Below are 16439 nucleotides of genomic sequence, written 5' to 3' on the forward strand. Positions count from 1 at the left end.
CGACTCCATAGTTCCTTTACGGAAAAGTCCCCAAAAGGTAACCTTTATGAATACTGGACCCACGTGGCCCAATTGTTTCAGGGAGTTGTATTAAAAAGAGCTGAAGTAATTTAAAAATGTTTTCCATTTTTATCTTATGTTCCTTTCAAAATATGAAATAGAATCCAATTTACACATACCAGCAATACTTTTTATATCTTCTCTTATTTTTCGATTTTCTTACACCTCCCACCCTAACATCTCTGGGGCCTCACATTTGCAAGAATGTCTTCAAATGCTCTGTTTTTTTCTCTCCTTCTCCCCCAAATCTTTTGGTTCTTTATTATGTAAATTAGTTTAACTTCTCTCTCTTCACATAATTCCCCTTCTTTGACCACCTTTGAGATATTGGCTTCCCCAGCTCATTTTCAATTTCTGCATCACAAAAGGTTCAAGAACTTACCTGGTAGGGAATTGGTCTCGTGGTTGGAGTTGCTAAACTGGAAAGACTGCATCTCTTTACTTCCTTGGGGGAGAGAGAAGAAATTGAGAATTTCGACACTTTAATTTTTTGCCCCTTCATTTAGGCAAAAGGAGAAAAAGCATCCAGGGACTAGCCCCAAGGGCAATCCAAATAATTCCACCTGGCAGTCTTTTTCGCCTTTTTAACAGACCAAACTGGCATAAAACTTCGCCCCATATCACTTTAAGAGATGATTTATTAGGTTTTGAAATACAGAAAAATATAAAGAAGAAATAAAAGACCTATAATTGAATGCCCAGATAAACTCCCAATGGCAGTATTTTTAATAATAAAATAAATACACGCATATGGCTGGAAAATTCAAACAAAATAGAAGGGCATAAAAATAAATGTTTCCCTTCACCATCCTGCTCCTCAGTTTTCCTCCTCAAAGTTAAAGGAATTAAACAAAATTAAACAATAATCTCTTGTGTATTCTTCCAGAAACATGTTTATATATATGCTAGCATCTGTTTACTCCATAATATCGATACGGGCTCGGCAAGCCAGAGTCAAAAGAAAGATTTCTTGGACTCTCAAGGTCTGGTAGTAGTGCTCCTTTATTCAGAGAATAGTATAGGGACAGGACCCATGGGCAGTGAAGAGCTGCAATGTGTTGAGGGTTAGGGCTAAATTTATAAGACATGGGTACGTGACTTATTTTTACTAGACAAAGGAAAGATGATGTGAAAAGTCATTAAATGGTATCAGTGCACATGGGGTCTGGTTATCGTGTGGTCTATAACTTTAGATATGAATCGGGTCATATAGATGGGCATGTAGGCCAGGACGCCTTGAGCTTCTCTCCCTAGGGCAGCCTTGATCCACATCAGTATCACCTCAAAAGCTCTAGACAACAATGCAGTCTGACAATTCTTTTCCTAAATCAAGATGATAGGAGAAAACTAATGATAATGTTTAACTCTATCTGAGCCTTGTGCTCTTAGAGAGCAGAGATAGTTGAGAAACCCTCTCATCCTTTTGTGTTTTGAGAAATGGCTAACCACAAAGGGCCACACTGCCCTCATATATTCCACTCCACTCTTCCTCATAACTCAGATGAAATTTGCTGTCCACCCTTCCTCATGGCTCCCTTGTTTATCTGCCTCTATAAAACCCAGGCCCCCTTTTTTTCTTTGAGACATTCTTCCACAGAAACGAACATTCTCCCTATTGCAATAGGCTGAACAAAAGCATCTCCTTAATTGTCCAGTGCATTTTGTCTTTCACATTAACGTCAAAGAAAAATTATCTTGACACTTGTTAAGGAACAGTAAAGAAGACTTTATTCAAGGGACTACTGCAATGGGGCTTTGCGGTAGGAGGGAGAGATTGGGTTCATCCCAAAATAAAGCAAGGACAAGTGGGGATTTATAGCCAAGCAGCAGGGTGGGGGTCAGTGGGTAGAAAATTACTAAGAGGAAGCATCACGGGTAAGGGAGGATTCTGATTTGACAGGATTCTTGCTGAAGGCAGGCCAGGGTGATCAGATACCAAAGGTGAGGAATGAAGAATTCAATTGGTAAAGGGTGATCATATATTGAGTGTGGGGGATACTTGCTAAACAGATTTGGCAAGATTTTTGCTAAAATTGGGGACTGCAAAGACAGACACACAAGTCCAAAAGTTGAAGCCTAGTTGGGAAGAGGGTTCAGAGGAGCCTGACTAAAGTTTAGTCAGGGATGAAGTCTTTGTCACTAACAACTGAGGAATTCTGCTTTCTTTCTATAAGCAAAGAATACACCCTAACCCCAACATTAGGCCAAAATCTGTGTGTAACTTTTACTCTTGGCTCCTCCCAATTTCCAGCATTAAACTGCAAGAAGTGAGGTGCCAAGGAATCCTTTGGGTTTCTGACCAGGACTTCCAAATCACTAAAGATGCATCTTCAGATCTTTTAACACTGTCATTTATCCATAATAACTCTCTAAAAATGGTTACTGACCAGCAAGTCCAATATCTCTCAGCAAAGAGTAATAAAAATTATCACTATTTTTACAGGTTTTTCCTGCAATTTATTTCCCTCTATTTTTTAATATTATTCCTACAACCCCAGATCCAGTCCTTCAATATTCCCTTGTGCCATCATTTTTTCTCTCTTTATTGGCAATGACAATAAAAGTCTATGTAGCATGATAGAAAGAGTACAGGGCTTGGAGCCTAGACCAAATTCTAGTACTTCCTTAGATGCCAACATAAATGAAGAAGGAAGAATTATCCAGAAATGGAAGTTGCCAAGGTTATCTCTGATGGTAGGGGAACAACAACAAGGGGTCTCATGGCAATAGCACTCTGGTCTCATTGCTTCTATCTTTGCCTACAAACAGTCTGTTCTTGTCAGAATTACCACAGTGATCCAGCTAATGACTAGATGATGTAATTTTGCTCCTCTCCTGAAATTGCAATGACTTCCCATCTCACTGTGAATAAAACCCAAGGTCCTCGTCATCACCTGCAAGGCTGTGTGTAATCTCTCACTCCGATTCTCTGCCATCATCTCCTAGCATTCTAACTACCTCACACTCATTACAGGCACACTGGTCTTCTTGTTGTTCTTAAAACCTGTCTCAGGGATTTATATTTGTTGTTCCTCCTACCTGAACATTTTCCCCCAGATAATCACACGGCTCATTCTCTCACTTTCTTCAAATTCTTTCTCAAATGTCGCTTCCTCAAAAAGGGCTTCCTTGATGGCCCTGATGGGGTTCAGGGCAGGCCCCCCCAAGATGCGCCAGTCTGGTATGTGGATTATTTCGAGCTGAAGACAATAAAAGCTCAGACTCAGCAAGAACATTTGACCTTTCCTCCCCTAACTGACTAAAAGAAATTTAAAATAAAGACCTGTCCCCAGGGCAGGCCATCACCATAGATAACTCTGGGTTCCAGTAGACTGGGAGGATCCTTGCTAAGCTCACTCTTATCAAAGTTCTATTTACCAAACATTTGCTTTTCCATTTCCATGTGGGTTGCCTTTGTGGGGGACCGGCATTGGCCACCCCAAGATATGTCTCTTTGGCATGGGGATTATTTGGGGCTGGTTACTTTTAACAAACTGCAGACAGGAAAGGAACTCTGAGAAGCAGAGTCTACTTGCCCTTTGTTAAGAGACATTTACATTGTAAAGGAAATCTCCATCTGTAAAGGTGTCTCCCTCTGTACCAGGAAGAAGGGGGATGACCTTATCTCTAGAAACTCTTATCAATACAGAATGCAAGGACTTAAATCTGCTTTATAATCTTATTCCTATTTATTGTGCTTGTCTGGTAACCTCCTGTAACTGACTTCCCCCACCGCCAACATCCTCCTTTGTCTTTAGCTGAAGATGATATTTAGGGTGGGGGCTTCAACCATTTTGGCGAGTTGCTCAGGTTGCCTGAGCCTCTCCCATGTATACATGTTATAAAGCTTTGTTTAATTTTCTCCTGTTATTCTGTCTCATGTGAATTTAATTCATTCTCCAGCCAGAAGAACCCAGAGAGGGTAGAGGAAATGCCTTCCTCCCCTATACTTTCTTCCCCTTTGAAGCCGGAAATTACTACTCCAAACTTCCTCCTTGTCTGTAGCTGAAGATACTTAAACAGGCAGCCTCAGTCAGTTGGCTGAATTATTCAGATTCCCCTTAGTTTCTCCCATGTATACATGCTATTAAAGTTTGTTTGATTTTCTCCTGCTAACCTGCCTTTTTAATTATTTGATGAGCCATAAGAACCTTAAGGAAAGGGGGGGAATTCTCCCACTTCCCCAACAGTCCTATATAAGAGATAAATGCCCATACTATGTATCCTGCAATATATTTTATATTCTCACTGATTTATTTAGTGTTTATTTCTTCCATTGGAATGCAAGATCCATGTGGGCAGAAGATTTTATTTATTTTCGTTCTTGTTGTACTGTAGCACCTGGAACCGCAACTGGCACGTGGCAAGCAATCAATAAAAATATGTTGAGTGAGTAAATGGAATGAAGGATTAGCATTACATTGTCTCTTCTCTAAATGTACAAACTTACCTTTAAAATTCATTAGCAGTTGTCTTGTGTTTCCTGGAACAAGGGCAAGAACCCTGTGTTCTCTGGGTCCCAGTTCCCAGCTCTGAGAAAGAAGAGGCTGGATGCACCACACCTGTGCTTTTTCTTTCATCCAAAGTCCAACAGGGGTGGGGCTCACCAGGGGGAAGAGAAGGGAGCTGGAACCCTGAGTCCCAAAAGACCGGGGGCCCACTGCGATCACTGTTTTCCATGGGCACAGACCCCACACCAGGGCCAGTGGCAAAAAGAGAGCACCCACATGGGGATAGAGAGTCTGGGGGAGGGGGTGCCGAGGGACCAGAGGGTCCTTCCCTTTCTGTTTCAAGAAAACATGCAACTCCTGAGTAGCTCAGTACTTATGAAACAGCCTAGAAACAAGAAGACTCAGAAACCAAACAATGGAAATGACCAGGCAGCTAAAACAAAGCATTTCCTTATTTTTTTTCCCCTGAGTTTCTCTTAAACATCTCTGCGTGTCACTGAGCTCAGTAAATGTAGAATCCACAGGACATTTTCCCATGCTTTTCTCCCCTTCCTTCCTGTGTCACTTCCCCTCGCATACATAGGAGAAAGAGCAGCAGGGATGGACAAAAGGGGCAGCCTTGCTCAGTGCCCTTTATGTTGATTGCCAAGGTCAATGGAAACTAAACCACAAACACAGGTTTGAAGAAGGACACAACTTGGCCCTCTGCATGAGTAGGAGAAGAAAGAAAAAGCTTTTCAGAACAATTGAACTTTTGCCATTTTTTGAGACCCCAAGACCCACACCGCATCACCACAACCAGCTAGAGAAACGGGGCCAAGTTCACATGCAACTTCTGATCAGAACAACCACTAAAGCTTCAACAGTGAGTTCTGGGGTCCCAGCCCACTACTTTGAGAACCCCTGGACTCAGGAAGGGGAGCCTCACCTCTCCTTGAAGCCCTAGAAGTTGCCCAATTCTCACTGAGATGACAAGATGTGATGACTCCTGGGGGTCATCCACATCCTTGACCATGCCTGCCTGACCTGAAGAGGGGGCACCAATTGCTTCCCCAGGCTAACTTCCCAACCAGCCAGACCTGATGCCTCCAGAAATGCCCGCAGGATAGTGCCTGCAGCATAGGACTATCCCTGGGTCCCTGAGACGGGCTCTGCTGGGTTTCCACAGCCCCTGGCTTCCTTTAGCCTGGGAATAACTCCGTGGGTCCGAATCTTCTTGAGCACTTGCCTGCCTAGCTAGGCTGTGAGCTCTTAGAGGGCAGGGGCCACGCCCCGCTTGTTTACTGTCTGGTTCCCAGTAACTCGGTCACTATTTGTTGAATTACTGGTGTAGCCGGGAGAATCAGTGGTTCCTGGTGAGGTGGTCAAGTTAGAGCCCCAGCTCAAGCACTTGGTAGTCAGACATGCTTGTGATCTCTTCTCCTGTGGCGTGAGTGCGTGCGTGCGTGAGAGTGTGGTGTGTGTGTGTGTGCATGTGTGTGTGTGTGTCCTATGTTCCCCCAGGAGAACCCAGAAGCTCCCTGAGGGTGGGTTTCACAAACTGGTTTTAGTTCATGCCACAACTCTGCTCCTTAGGGGTCTGGCTCTCCTCTTCATCGTCCCTACTCCTGCCCAGGAAAGATCCCTTCTGAGAAGGTCCCCCGCTCTTCCCTGCCTCAAGCTCCTCCAATCCCAGCTCTATGTGACCTTGGACAAGTCCCTGCTTCCTTGTCTGGAAAGTGGAGAGGTTGGGCTACATGGAGGGCAGGAGCCAATCAGTGCCACAGTTGCTCATCTCCACGATGTCTCAACACTGTTGCCTCCTGAACACCTTGGGGATGGGGAGCAGGGACCTGAGAGCTACAGACCCCACTCTCCCAACACTGTGACTTGAGTTGTGGTGATGAAGATGTCTGTTGCCCATCCAGATACCTCTGGGACAAACAGCATGCTCAGCCAGACCCAAGCCTGCACCAGAAGAAACAAGGCTCAGAGACAGTAGGAAACAGATATCTGACTGTAAAGATAGTTAAGACCAGCAACCACTTACCAAGGAATGTTGTGGGTCTCCCTTTCCTGGAAATCATGGGAACATGGAAGCTGATAGGCCGCTGAGATTATCTGGTCCAGCCCCTTCATTGTATAGATAAGGAAACTGAGACCCACAGGGACGAAGTTGCCTGCCCAGGGTCACAAAGCAGCATGACAAAAGAACAGAGACCCAGACCTGCTGCCAGGGCTCTCTGGCCGGAGTAGATTCCATTTCTCCAAGCTGAGAGGCCTCCTTCAACGACAAGACAGCCCAGCTGATTCTCTGGAGTGTTTCTCTGCACAGCTGAGGACTCCCTGAGGCCCTCAGAAGGTAAATGGCTTATGAAAGGGAAGGGTGAGGCCAGAGGCCCCCGTCCTCAGGATGCCCGAGCCCAGGCTGCTCCCTGGACACTGCCTTGCCTCCTCTGAGGACAAGAAAGACCGCTATCACTCTGGAGTGTCTGACGGGTGCTCCTGCCTGGGGTCCAGGATCTCGCCTCAAAGACTCGCCTGTACTTCCAGCCCATCTACCTTCCAGAAGGCCCCTCACTCAGGTAGTCAGTCAGTCGGTCGCCCTGTGAGGAACACCTTCCAAATGGCTCTGGGTGAGGCTCAGCTGGGTTGGGTCACAGATATCCAGAGCCAAGGACCCCGCACTCAGGGAACTTCCAAGTGAAGGGGACCCTGAGGCACACGCACCCAAGAGCAGACACTTGGGAGGAGAGAAATGGACCCAGGAGGCCAGAGGAGGTGGGATTGCATGGATCTTTGACTGATGCTGGGTAGGACCTGGACTAGGAGATGGGGAGTGGGTGGAGGCTGGAGGCCTTCCCTGCCTCCTTCCGAAAGCTTTCCTTCACCTTTCTGGAGGCAGGACAGGTAGAGGTGGCAGAGTGTGGTTGTCGGGGCACACAAAATTAAGAGTCTGAAGTCCTGACGTGAGTTACCAGCCTGGCCCAGTGCCTCAGTAGCTGGGTGACCTTGAGCTCTTCATTTCACTGCTTTGAATCTCACTCTCCTCATCTCAAAATTTGGGAACTAATAATGCCTCACATAGCTCAAGGCAGAGCTCACAGGAGGTCTCAGGAAGAGCCCAGGGGTCAATGATTTCCAAGAAAATTTCCACTCCTTGTTATTTCTGCATATTGTGGGGACCCACTCGGAACCCCAGAGTTGGTATAAAGATTATCTTAAGCTGAAGACATTTGGGATTCAATAGATAACAGGGGGGAAAAATCTTCTTGCTGCTTCCCTTATCTGACTAAAAGCAGCGACTTCTGGGAAATGAGGCTGCCACGAATTCCTTCTCAGAGCAGATCCACTCCCAGAAGGCAGACCGTGAGTAAAATCTACCCCAAATCCCTTCTCTAGGGGAGTTTTGTGCCCCTGAAGGAGACAGAAAGACCACTCACAGCTGTAGAGAAAAACATCATCACAAACTTTCCTATCATCTGTTTGTTCTCCTGAAAGCCCTTTTATCGCTCCAAAAAGTCATTTGTTTTCCAGCAAGAGACTGTCTCTCCATGCCTCACCTATTGAGATGGTGTAGAAGCCCCGGATTCTGACCACCCCTTTGAGCGGTTGTCACTGAGTTCTCCCGCGTGCACATGTACATAAACTCTGCTTGGTTTTCTCCTGTAGTCTGTCTTTTATCAGTTTAATTCACAGGCTCCAGCCATGGAACTTAAGAGATGGAAGAAAAGTTATTCCCCCCTGCAATATTCAGAAAGGGGAACCCAAAGTTTAATGTGTGGACTTTATTTAGATCCTGACTCAAATAAACTGTACAAAACAAACAAACAAATGAGCAACCCTTCATGACATTGATGAGGCATTGACATTGATGAGTTTGAACACTGCCCTGGTATTTGATGATATTACGGAATTCTTGTTAATCACGTTAGGTGTTATAATGACGCTGTAGTTGTGTTAAAAAGAGAATTCTTATGTTTCACTGCTACATAGTGAAATACAGATACAACGATGTGATATCTGTTGATAAGTACATTAGGAGTTGATAATTATTGATGCCGGGTGATGTGCACAGGAGGGCTCACTATGCTATTCTACTTGTGTATAGGCTTGAAATTTTCCATAACAAAAAGTTTTCAATATGAAATAGAAAAGGGTGGATCAAGGAGGTATTTACTCCAATGTGGCTTATCTGTCCAACTTTGGAAGATTTTTCATTATAGAGAAAAACAATCACAAATTTAAGAAAATGTGTGATTTGTGAGCACCAGCAGCATGGTTGGCAGTGGCTTATGACTGGAGATAGCGATTTCGCCCCCTCGTTTCAGCCCCCTCATTAGGCAGCATCTGTGCTGCTCCTCTCAGCCTGTGGCAGCCCGTTTGGTTGCTAGGCAACGGAATCCAGAAGCCAGAAGTCCTTTTCTTAGGAGGGAAAAAGGGGGAAAGAGGGAGAGAAGCAAGGTTGGGGGAGGTAGAAAGTAGTTGCCAGGGGAAGGCTTGTCCCCGCCTGGGGGCCTGGCCCAGGGGGAGAGATGGGGCTTGGGGGTCCCTTGTTGGATTTCGGTTTCCTACAGCCCCCTCTTTCCGTGGTTTATTCCTGGGGGGCAGTTGTACTGTCAGAGCTTGAGGCCCCACAGAAGGGGTGGGGGAATGCGCGCATGTGCACCTCCTGTGAGGACCAGCGGGCCCTGTGATTAAGTAAGTTACCAGTTAGCACCCATTCACACAGTCAGCATTCTGGACAGGCCTCTCCTAGGGGACACTCCTGAACACTTATTAAGTTAAAAAATTCTAGGAGAGCAGCTCATCAAATGGAAAACCTGCACTGGTGACCACCCTGAGCTGGGGCCATCCAGGAAGGCAGGAGGGCAGGAGGCTTCTTCTTTGGGGTGGAGAAACCTGTTCCTGCTGTCCTTTGGGGAGGGGAAGCAGAAGCTGCTGGTGCTGCACAGTGGGCTGGCAGTCTCATGGACGCTGACTGTGTTGAGGAGCCCTGTGTTCTGGCATTGGTTCAGACTCAGCTGTCACTGAAAGGCTGTGTGGCCCTGAGCCTGTCTCTGACTCTCAGTTTCCAGATCTCTAGAAGCGAGGAGTTTTCTTGTATGGTCCCTTGCCTCCCTTCAGGCTCAGCTGGGCTGGGATTACAATGCACCCCCACACCGGGCAGGAATTGCTCTCACCCAGGGTGAAAGGAGCCTGGCCCACCCCACTCCCACCCACCAGGCCAGACTGGAAAAACCTACACAGCCGGTGACCTCTGTCACTGGTCATTGGACAGTAAGGCACGTTCTACAGTCACCCTGCTGTGATCATGAGCTGTGTCCTGCTGGCCTGGGAGGCTGCATTCAGAGGGACTCCCAGCAGGCAGGATCGGGGTAAGGTCAGGTAGCTGCCCCAGAGATCAGCCTTTCAAGACCTGGCATCTGAAAGAGGAAGGATATCTTTCCTCAATGAGAAAAACGTCAGGCACGCTAGCAGTCAGGAGCTGAGAGAGAGCAGGGCCCAGACAGCCTTCTTTTTCTGCAGCATCTTTGCGGCTCCTGGTTGCTAGGAGCAGGCTCTTCTGTTGCTAAGCAACTGGAGCCTGGTGGATTAAAACCAATTTCCTGAGCTCACTGGAAGGGGGAGGGAGAGAAAGTGTAATGCAGATGCCCTCGGGAAGCTCATCCCTGCCTCCAAGCTTTGTTGGGGGATGTGGGTGGAGGCTGAAGGGAAGGTGAGGTGCAGCTGGGAGCTCATCCCTAGGGAGAAGGGGGTGTAGGGGGAGGGCCATGCACCAGGTACTCATTATAAAGACCAAAAGACTAAGAGTGAGACCGGCAATTAAGACGCCACTTAGAGCACTAATGAACGCTAATGCTGCTCCTTTTTGAAACCCCAGGAAAGGCCTGCAGTCCCAGGGGTGTTTCTGTGCCACCTAACCAAGCCAGATAGGACTGGGCAGGGTTTGTCCTCCAAAGATGGGAGGATCACTGCATTTTAGGGTCTGTGGGTCCCTAAGGGTCCCGGGGTCCAACCTCTTGTTGAATGACAAGGCCCTCGACACGTGGCCCGCTGCTCTCTGCTTAGATAATAACCCCAGGATGACAGGGAACTCACTTCCTCCTGCGACAGCCCTTTCTGTATCTTACCCTTGCAGAGCGCTTTGTCCAGTTAGCCCAAGTCAGTGTCCCTGCGGCTCTTTCACTCGAGGGCCGAGGGAGCTAGTCTAATCTGCCTTGCTGTAGGACCTGTGGCCTCTCTCTTTTGTGAGCCCCATGCCCCACCTCTTGCCACTTCTCAGGGGACAGACTGGGTGGCGGCCTCACCAGGAGTTAGTGCCCTCTGATCCCCACCCCCTGCCTGGTCTTGAGCCTTCTTAGGGGGATAGCCCATAAGGATGCACAAATTTACAAAGAGTGTCCAGGACCCAGTTCCTGCCCCAGAGCCCTTTTTCTCTCACCACCCTGCTCTGGTGGGGACCTCCGGGCCCAAGGCAGGGTTTTGAGTCAGATGGAAAAAAGAAATCTATGTGGGGGGTGTTTAAAAACTTAGAGAGGCTTCCAGTTCTGGAATGGGGATGTGATGAGCCCTGTAGACCCATTTTCTAGTAAAACAACCATAACTGGTGAAATTTATTACATTTATTGAAAATTGTCTTAATGTCATCCAGCAAATGGAGCAACATTTATTCAGGAAATTCTAATAAGACTTGGCAAGAGCATCAAGAGTCTGTGGCGTTTGAACCATGATTTGTTCCCAGTCCTGCCCACCCTCAGCCTGGTCTTCAGCTTTCTTAAGGGGCAAACCACTTGGATGGGTAAGTTTACAAAGTGTGTCCAGGACCCAATCCTGCTCCAGAGTCAGGTCTTGTCCCATTGCCATATTCAGGCAGAGACCTCCTGGCCCAGGACCCTTTCAGTGCGCAGGTTTTTCTCCCTCTGGTGGGGTTTCTGTTTTAGGAAGAGCTGGTTGACATCAGAGTTGGAAGGCAATGGGCCTTCTCCCTGCTGAGCATCTGTGCCCTGATCCTGAATGTCTTCAGGCCTCAACTCCTGCTTCCTGATCAGGACTGCTCCCTGCACTTGGGCCTGTGTGAGCGTTGTCTAGCTCTGCCCGGCTGACAGACCACCTTCCCCATGCAGATACCCCTCAGTGATCAAGGGCACGTTCAGTTGGACTGAATAGACATTTTCCTTTTCTTTATAACACTCTCCATCATGCAACATGTTTTCCACATTATTTTGTTTTTCTGTTTCTCCCCACTATAAGTTCCATGAGGGTTGAGATTTTTTTCTTGTTTTGCTTATTGCCATATCTCAGTGTGTAGAATAGGCCTGACACTTAGTAGGTATTCAATAAATGCATCCTGAATAATGAATATTATCTTACATATATAGATAAGCTCTTTATACACTCATATGGCATGATAGCCAAGCTAAATTGCTGACTGAAAAGAAGCAAGGTACAGATGTATGTATCATATAGTACCTTTTGTGTGGGAGGACAAAAGGGAAATATATGAAAAAGAAACTTATTTTTGTAAATGCCCAGAATGTCATTGGGAAGATAAACCAGTAACCATGGTTGACTCAGGGCAGGAGAGTTGGGTGGCCAAAAGGACAGGCATAAGATACATACTTTTCATGGTGTACCTTTTTTTTAATTGAGTTTATGATAATTTACAATCTTGTGAAATTTCAGTTGTACATTATTGTTTGTCAGTCGTGTTGTAGGTGCACCCCTTCACCCCTTTTGTGCCTTTTTAATTTTGTACTATTAGCATGTATTACTTAAATGTTTTTGTTAAAAATTTAAAGCTTAGAAAGACTCTTAAAACCTCAAAAATAAAAGCCAACTCATTGAATCATCTTCAAGAACTTCAAGCACTAATATTTGTCTGTCAGCTTTCCAGACTCTAGTCATATGGGCCTATGTCATAGGATCCTCTAACTGCCACTCTTTTAGGCAGTCTATATGTAATTATCATTGATAACTGATAACTTGCCCGTGTCAAGTTGTTATGTTCAAACAGACAAATTCATATTATGTGCCAAACATTTTCGGCTGCATTAGTTGCAATCAGCAGGACCTCATTCTCTCATTCTCTTCTATCAAAAGCTTGCCAATCTTTTCCCTTTCTGCAACATGAGATAAGCTCTCTCATTCATTGCTCTTGGGAGCATAAATTAGTATGGTTTTTCCCAAAGGTGGTGTATCAATATGTACTATAGCTTAAAAGCATTCATCCTCATGAGCATCCACTTCTAGACAGCTTAAAGAAAATATTACAAATATGGATCATATTTTATGTATAAGGATATTTGTCATCGTGTTGTTTATAATGGGAAAATATTTGAAATCATATAAATGTCCAATAAGAGGAAAATGATATTAAAATAAATTATGGCATGGCCATGTGATAGAACATCATGCAGCCATTAAAAATATCATGTTTTGTGGGAAACTGGATTTAATCTAACCTTACTGAAAAATGTTGAAGGATGTGATTAATTATATGTACTAGATACAGTGTCAGTGGCAACAGTAGGAATTATGAAAAACAAAACATCAGAATAAGCCTGATAAAGAATTATGAAAGAACAGATGCCAGAGTAAGTGCAAAGAAGAATTATGAAAAATAGGTCTTCAGAATAAAGTCAATGTAATAACTGATGTAAATTGAATATTGGCTGAGTGTTTACCAAAAGTAGGATGATGTATAACAGCTATGGCTTTAATTCCACATAAATATAGCTGAAAATCCACTAAATTTTGCAGTCATTTGCTGGCTACCTGCATGCATTCAAGCTAGTTACTTTGTTCAATGATAAAATCTGTTAATTCTATATTTATAAACTGGTGCATTTCTTTGGGTCTTACTTTCTTTTTTACCCCTTAATAATTTAGCAATGAGGATAGGATTCCTTGCATGAGGTCTTCTTCTAGATGAATTTGTCAGAGGATTTGTGGCCACTTTTGATAGGGTGAGACTCTGACTGTTTGCTGAAAAGTTTCCTTTTAATTATTTTGCCTCAGTGGGATTGGGTTCCTGGGGAGAATTCCAAGCTCTCACAGCAAAATTTGAGTTACTATTGAGCAAAATAGGTAATACGGGTTCTTAGATCTCATCTGGTTCACCATTAGCTTCAACGGTAGAAAAATATGGGAAGCCTGGATTGTTGCCAGCAGGTCTCTCTCTTAAAAGGCTGATTTCAGTTTGCCATGTTTGGGATGGGGATACTTATGAAAACCCTGTATTTCAATGGCCAGAGAAAGGCTCTTTCAAAGTAGACAAATTGGTGTACTTACAGGGATTTCTAGAAAAACTCCATCCAACCAAATGGATTATTGGTATTTCTGAGATGAATATCTCTCAGGAAATAAATGCAAAAATGAATTGGATATCCATAAACGATGAATTAATGTACTGGAGGAAGTGATTAAGAAACTGAAAGCTCTTGCTCTTTCTCCAGGTTTGCAATCCTTCTCTACTCTTGCTCCTTCTGCTCCCTCTGTTTCCTTTTACCATTTCTTGCTTCAATCTAGGACCTCGGAGAAGGGGAGTTATGAACTCCTGGATGGATGGTTTTCAATGGCTATGGGACCCAGAGATGACTTCCTTTCGGAAGGGAGCAAATTGCCAGCCTTATTCAAATGTCCTGATGTGGGCTGCCCAAGTCTCAATTTCACCTCTGAGACTCAGAAAACCAAACATACAAAGCATCGTTAGGAAAGTGGAAATGATTAAAAGGAAACCACAAGGAGTCATTAAGAATTTCTATAAGAGACTGTGCCTTAGAATGAAGGCACTGGATTGGCAAGTGGCTGCCCTGGTAATTGCAAGAAAAAGAATAATAATAAAAAAAACGCAGTCAGGCTACTAAGTGGCAACATGGGAATGGAAATTACAATGCCTCGCAAACCTCCTTATTTTTCATCTCAACGTGAAGTAAATCAATCCTACCCCTTTGGAGCTCCAAAGAATCAAATGCCTTTTAGAAGTTATTCAGGACTACTGGGAAGACCACAAATGGTAACAGTCCCACATGTCCTTTTACCAGCTGATATTACAATCTTAAGAGCTCCTTTCCAGTGCTCCAGGAAGATCTGTAAAATTTTGCCGAGGTGCCTATGGAGTGTTTTCAATCTACAGCCTTATGCATGGGGATGTACACTGGTTGCTGTATAAACTGTTGCTTCTGGCTGACTTTGCTTGACTAATGGAATAAGCACAATGTGACTGTATTAGTTTCGTAGGGATGCTATAACAAAGTACCACAAACTGCATGGCTTAAAACAACAGAAATTTATTTTCTCATAGCTCTGGAGCATAGAAGTCTGAAATAAAGCTGTCGGCAGAGTCATGCTCTCTTTGAGACTCTGAGTAGAATTCTTCCTTGCTTCTTCCTAGCTTCTGGTGGTGGCTGTCAATCCTTGGCACCCTTAGCTTACAACTGCATCATTCCAATTTCTGCCTCTGTCCCCACATGACATTCTCTCTGTGTGTCTCTGTTTTCACAGGGTGCTGTCCTCTTCATAAAAGGACATCAGTCATATTGAATTAGAGCTCACCCTTCACTTGATAACATCTGCAAAAACCTTAATTCCAAATAAGGTCACGTTCACAGGTACCAGGGGTTAGGAGTTCTAGATACTTTTTTTGGGGACACAATTAAACCCATAATAGGGACAAAATAATAACTCTCATCATCAGGGAGTACCGTGGCTTCAGGAAGCCTACTGTTTGCCTCCTCCAACAACTCAGACTTCTTTTTGTGCCTTGGAAACTCAACACAAGGGATGATGATGGCAATCCTTGAAGTCTTTCTGCAGAAGGTGAGCTGGAAGAAACTATGATGCTGTACTCAGAAGCTGGATGAATCCCCACTGACTTTCACAGTAGTTTACTGAGGTGTTATCTAAATTACAAGAATGGACCCGAGGCAGATTAGAAAAACCCTTGGTCCTTTCCGCTTTTGTGGCAGCCTTTTTGTCTCGAACTCAAGGACAAGTTAGGGAAAAAGTAGTTGGATGGCAAGGACAGTTTCTCAGGTATTGACAGCAGCAGCAACTCAGTTTGGGGAAAATATGGAGAAAGATAAAGAAGACAAAAAGAAACTTAAGACCTCAGTGTTAGCTTCTCAGTTAGAATCATTCATAAAGGGAATCCTCCTCTGGAGCCATCAACACGTAAGAGGGAGTCCCCTAATGTAAAGTCAATATGTTACTATTATAAGAAGACAGAGCACTGGAAAAATGAATGCCAGAAGAGATTGAGGAAAATGCAGGGATGGAAACTAACTCTGAAGCTTTACAACCGCCTCAAAGAGATTATCCCACAGGAAATAACCGGCAAATGGTGCAAACTAATAAGCAAAATTAGCATAATGGGGGAACCTTGGAGCTGAGAATGGGAGAAATTTATATGTCTGTTTCTTTTCCCTGCTTTAATCTTTCCCTGACTGTTCTTGTGGATACTGGAGGCACACAGTCTGCGCTTTCTAATGACTTTTCTTGTTTTTCCTCAACCCATAAAAATATACAAGTTGTGGGTATCTATGGACAACCTTCTACCTGTTCTTTCTCCTCTGAATTTTCTGTGCAAATAAGTCATCTGTTTGAGGAATCTGCCTTTCTCTTGTCTCCTTTTGTGCCTGTTAATCTGATGGGAAGGGATCTTGTGTGTAAGCTAAGGGTTACCATATTCTGTACTCTGGGTGACGTTTTTTGGGGTGCTCAGGGTACAAAGCACTTGAGTTGGTAAATACGTTCTTCTGAAACAAAAGAGGGGACAGGAGAGAGTGACAGCATTGAAACTGGCAAACAACCATTGATGATTAAGTATCTAGGTACTAAAGTTTTTTCCTTTTTGCAATTACTGATTATAGCTTTTAGCTGTTTAACCCACCCATTATTTACTGTGCTGCTTAGGCAACATGCTATGACTCCCACCAGGCTCCTATA

General features: G+C 44.6%; 1 long non-coding RNA gene across 1 annotated transcript in view; it reads right to left on the reverse strand.

Annotated features, from left to right (window-relative positions):
* Window positions 1–16439, reverse strand: part of LOC138921869 (uncharacterized) — a 106660-nt gene that overhangs the window by 19584 nt on the left and 70637 nt on the right. The window contains exon 3 of the long non-coding RNA XR_011434817.1: window positions 443–505. This is a non-coding gene — a long non-coding RNA (uncharacterized lncRNA). The remainder of the gene's footprint in view (window positions 1–442; window positions 506–16439) is intronic.

This window comes from Equus caballus, chromosome X (genome assembly GCF_041296265.1).
Source record: "Equus caballus isolate H_3958 breed thoroughbred chromosome X, TB-T2T, whole genome shotgun sequence".
NCBI lineage: Eukaryota > Metazoa > Chordata > Mammalia > Perissodactyla > Equidae > Equus > Equus caballus.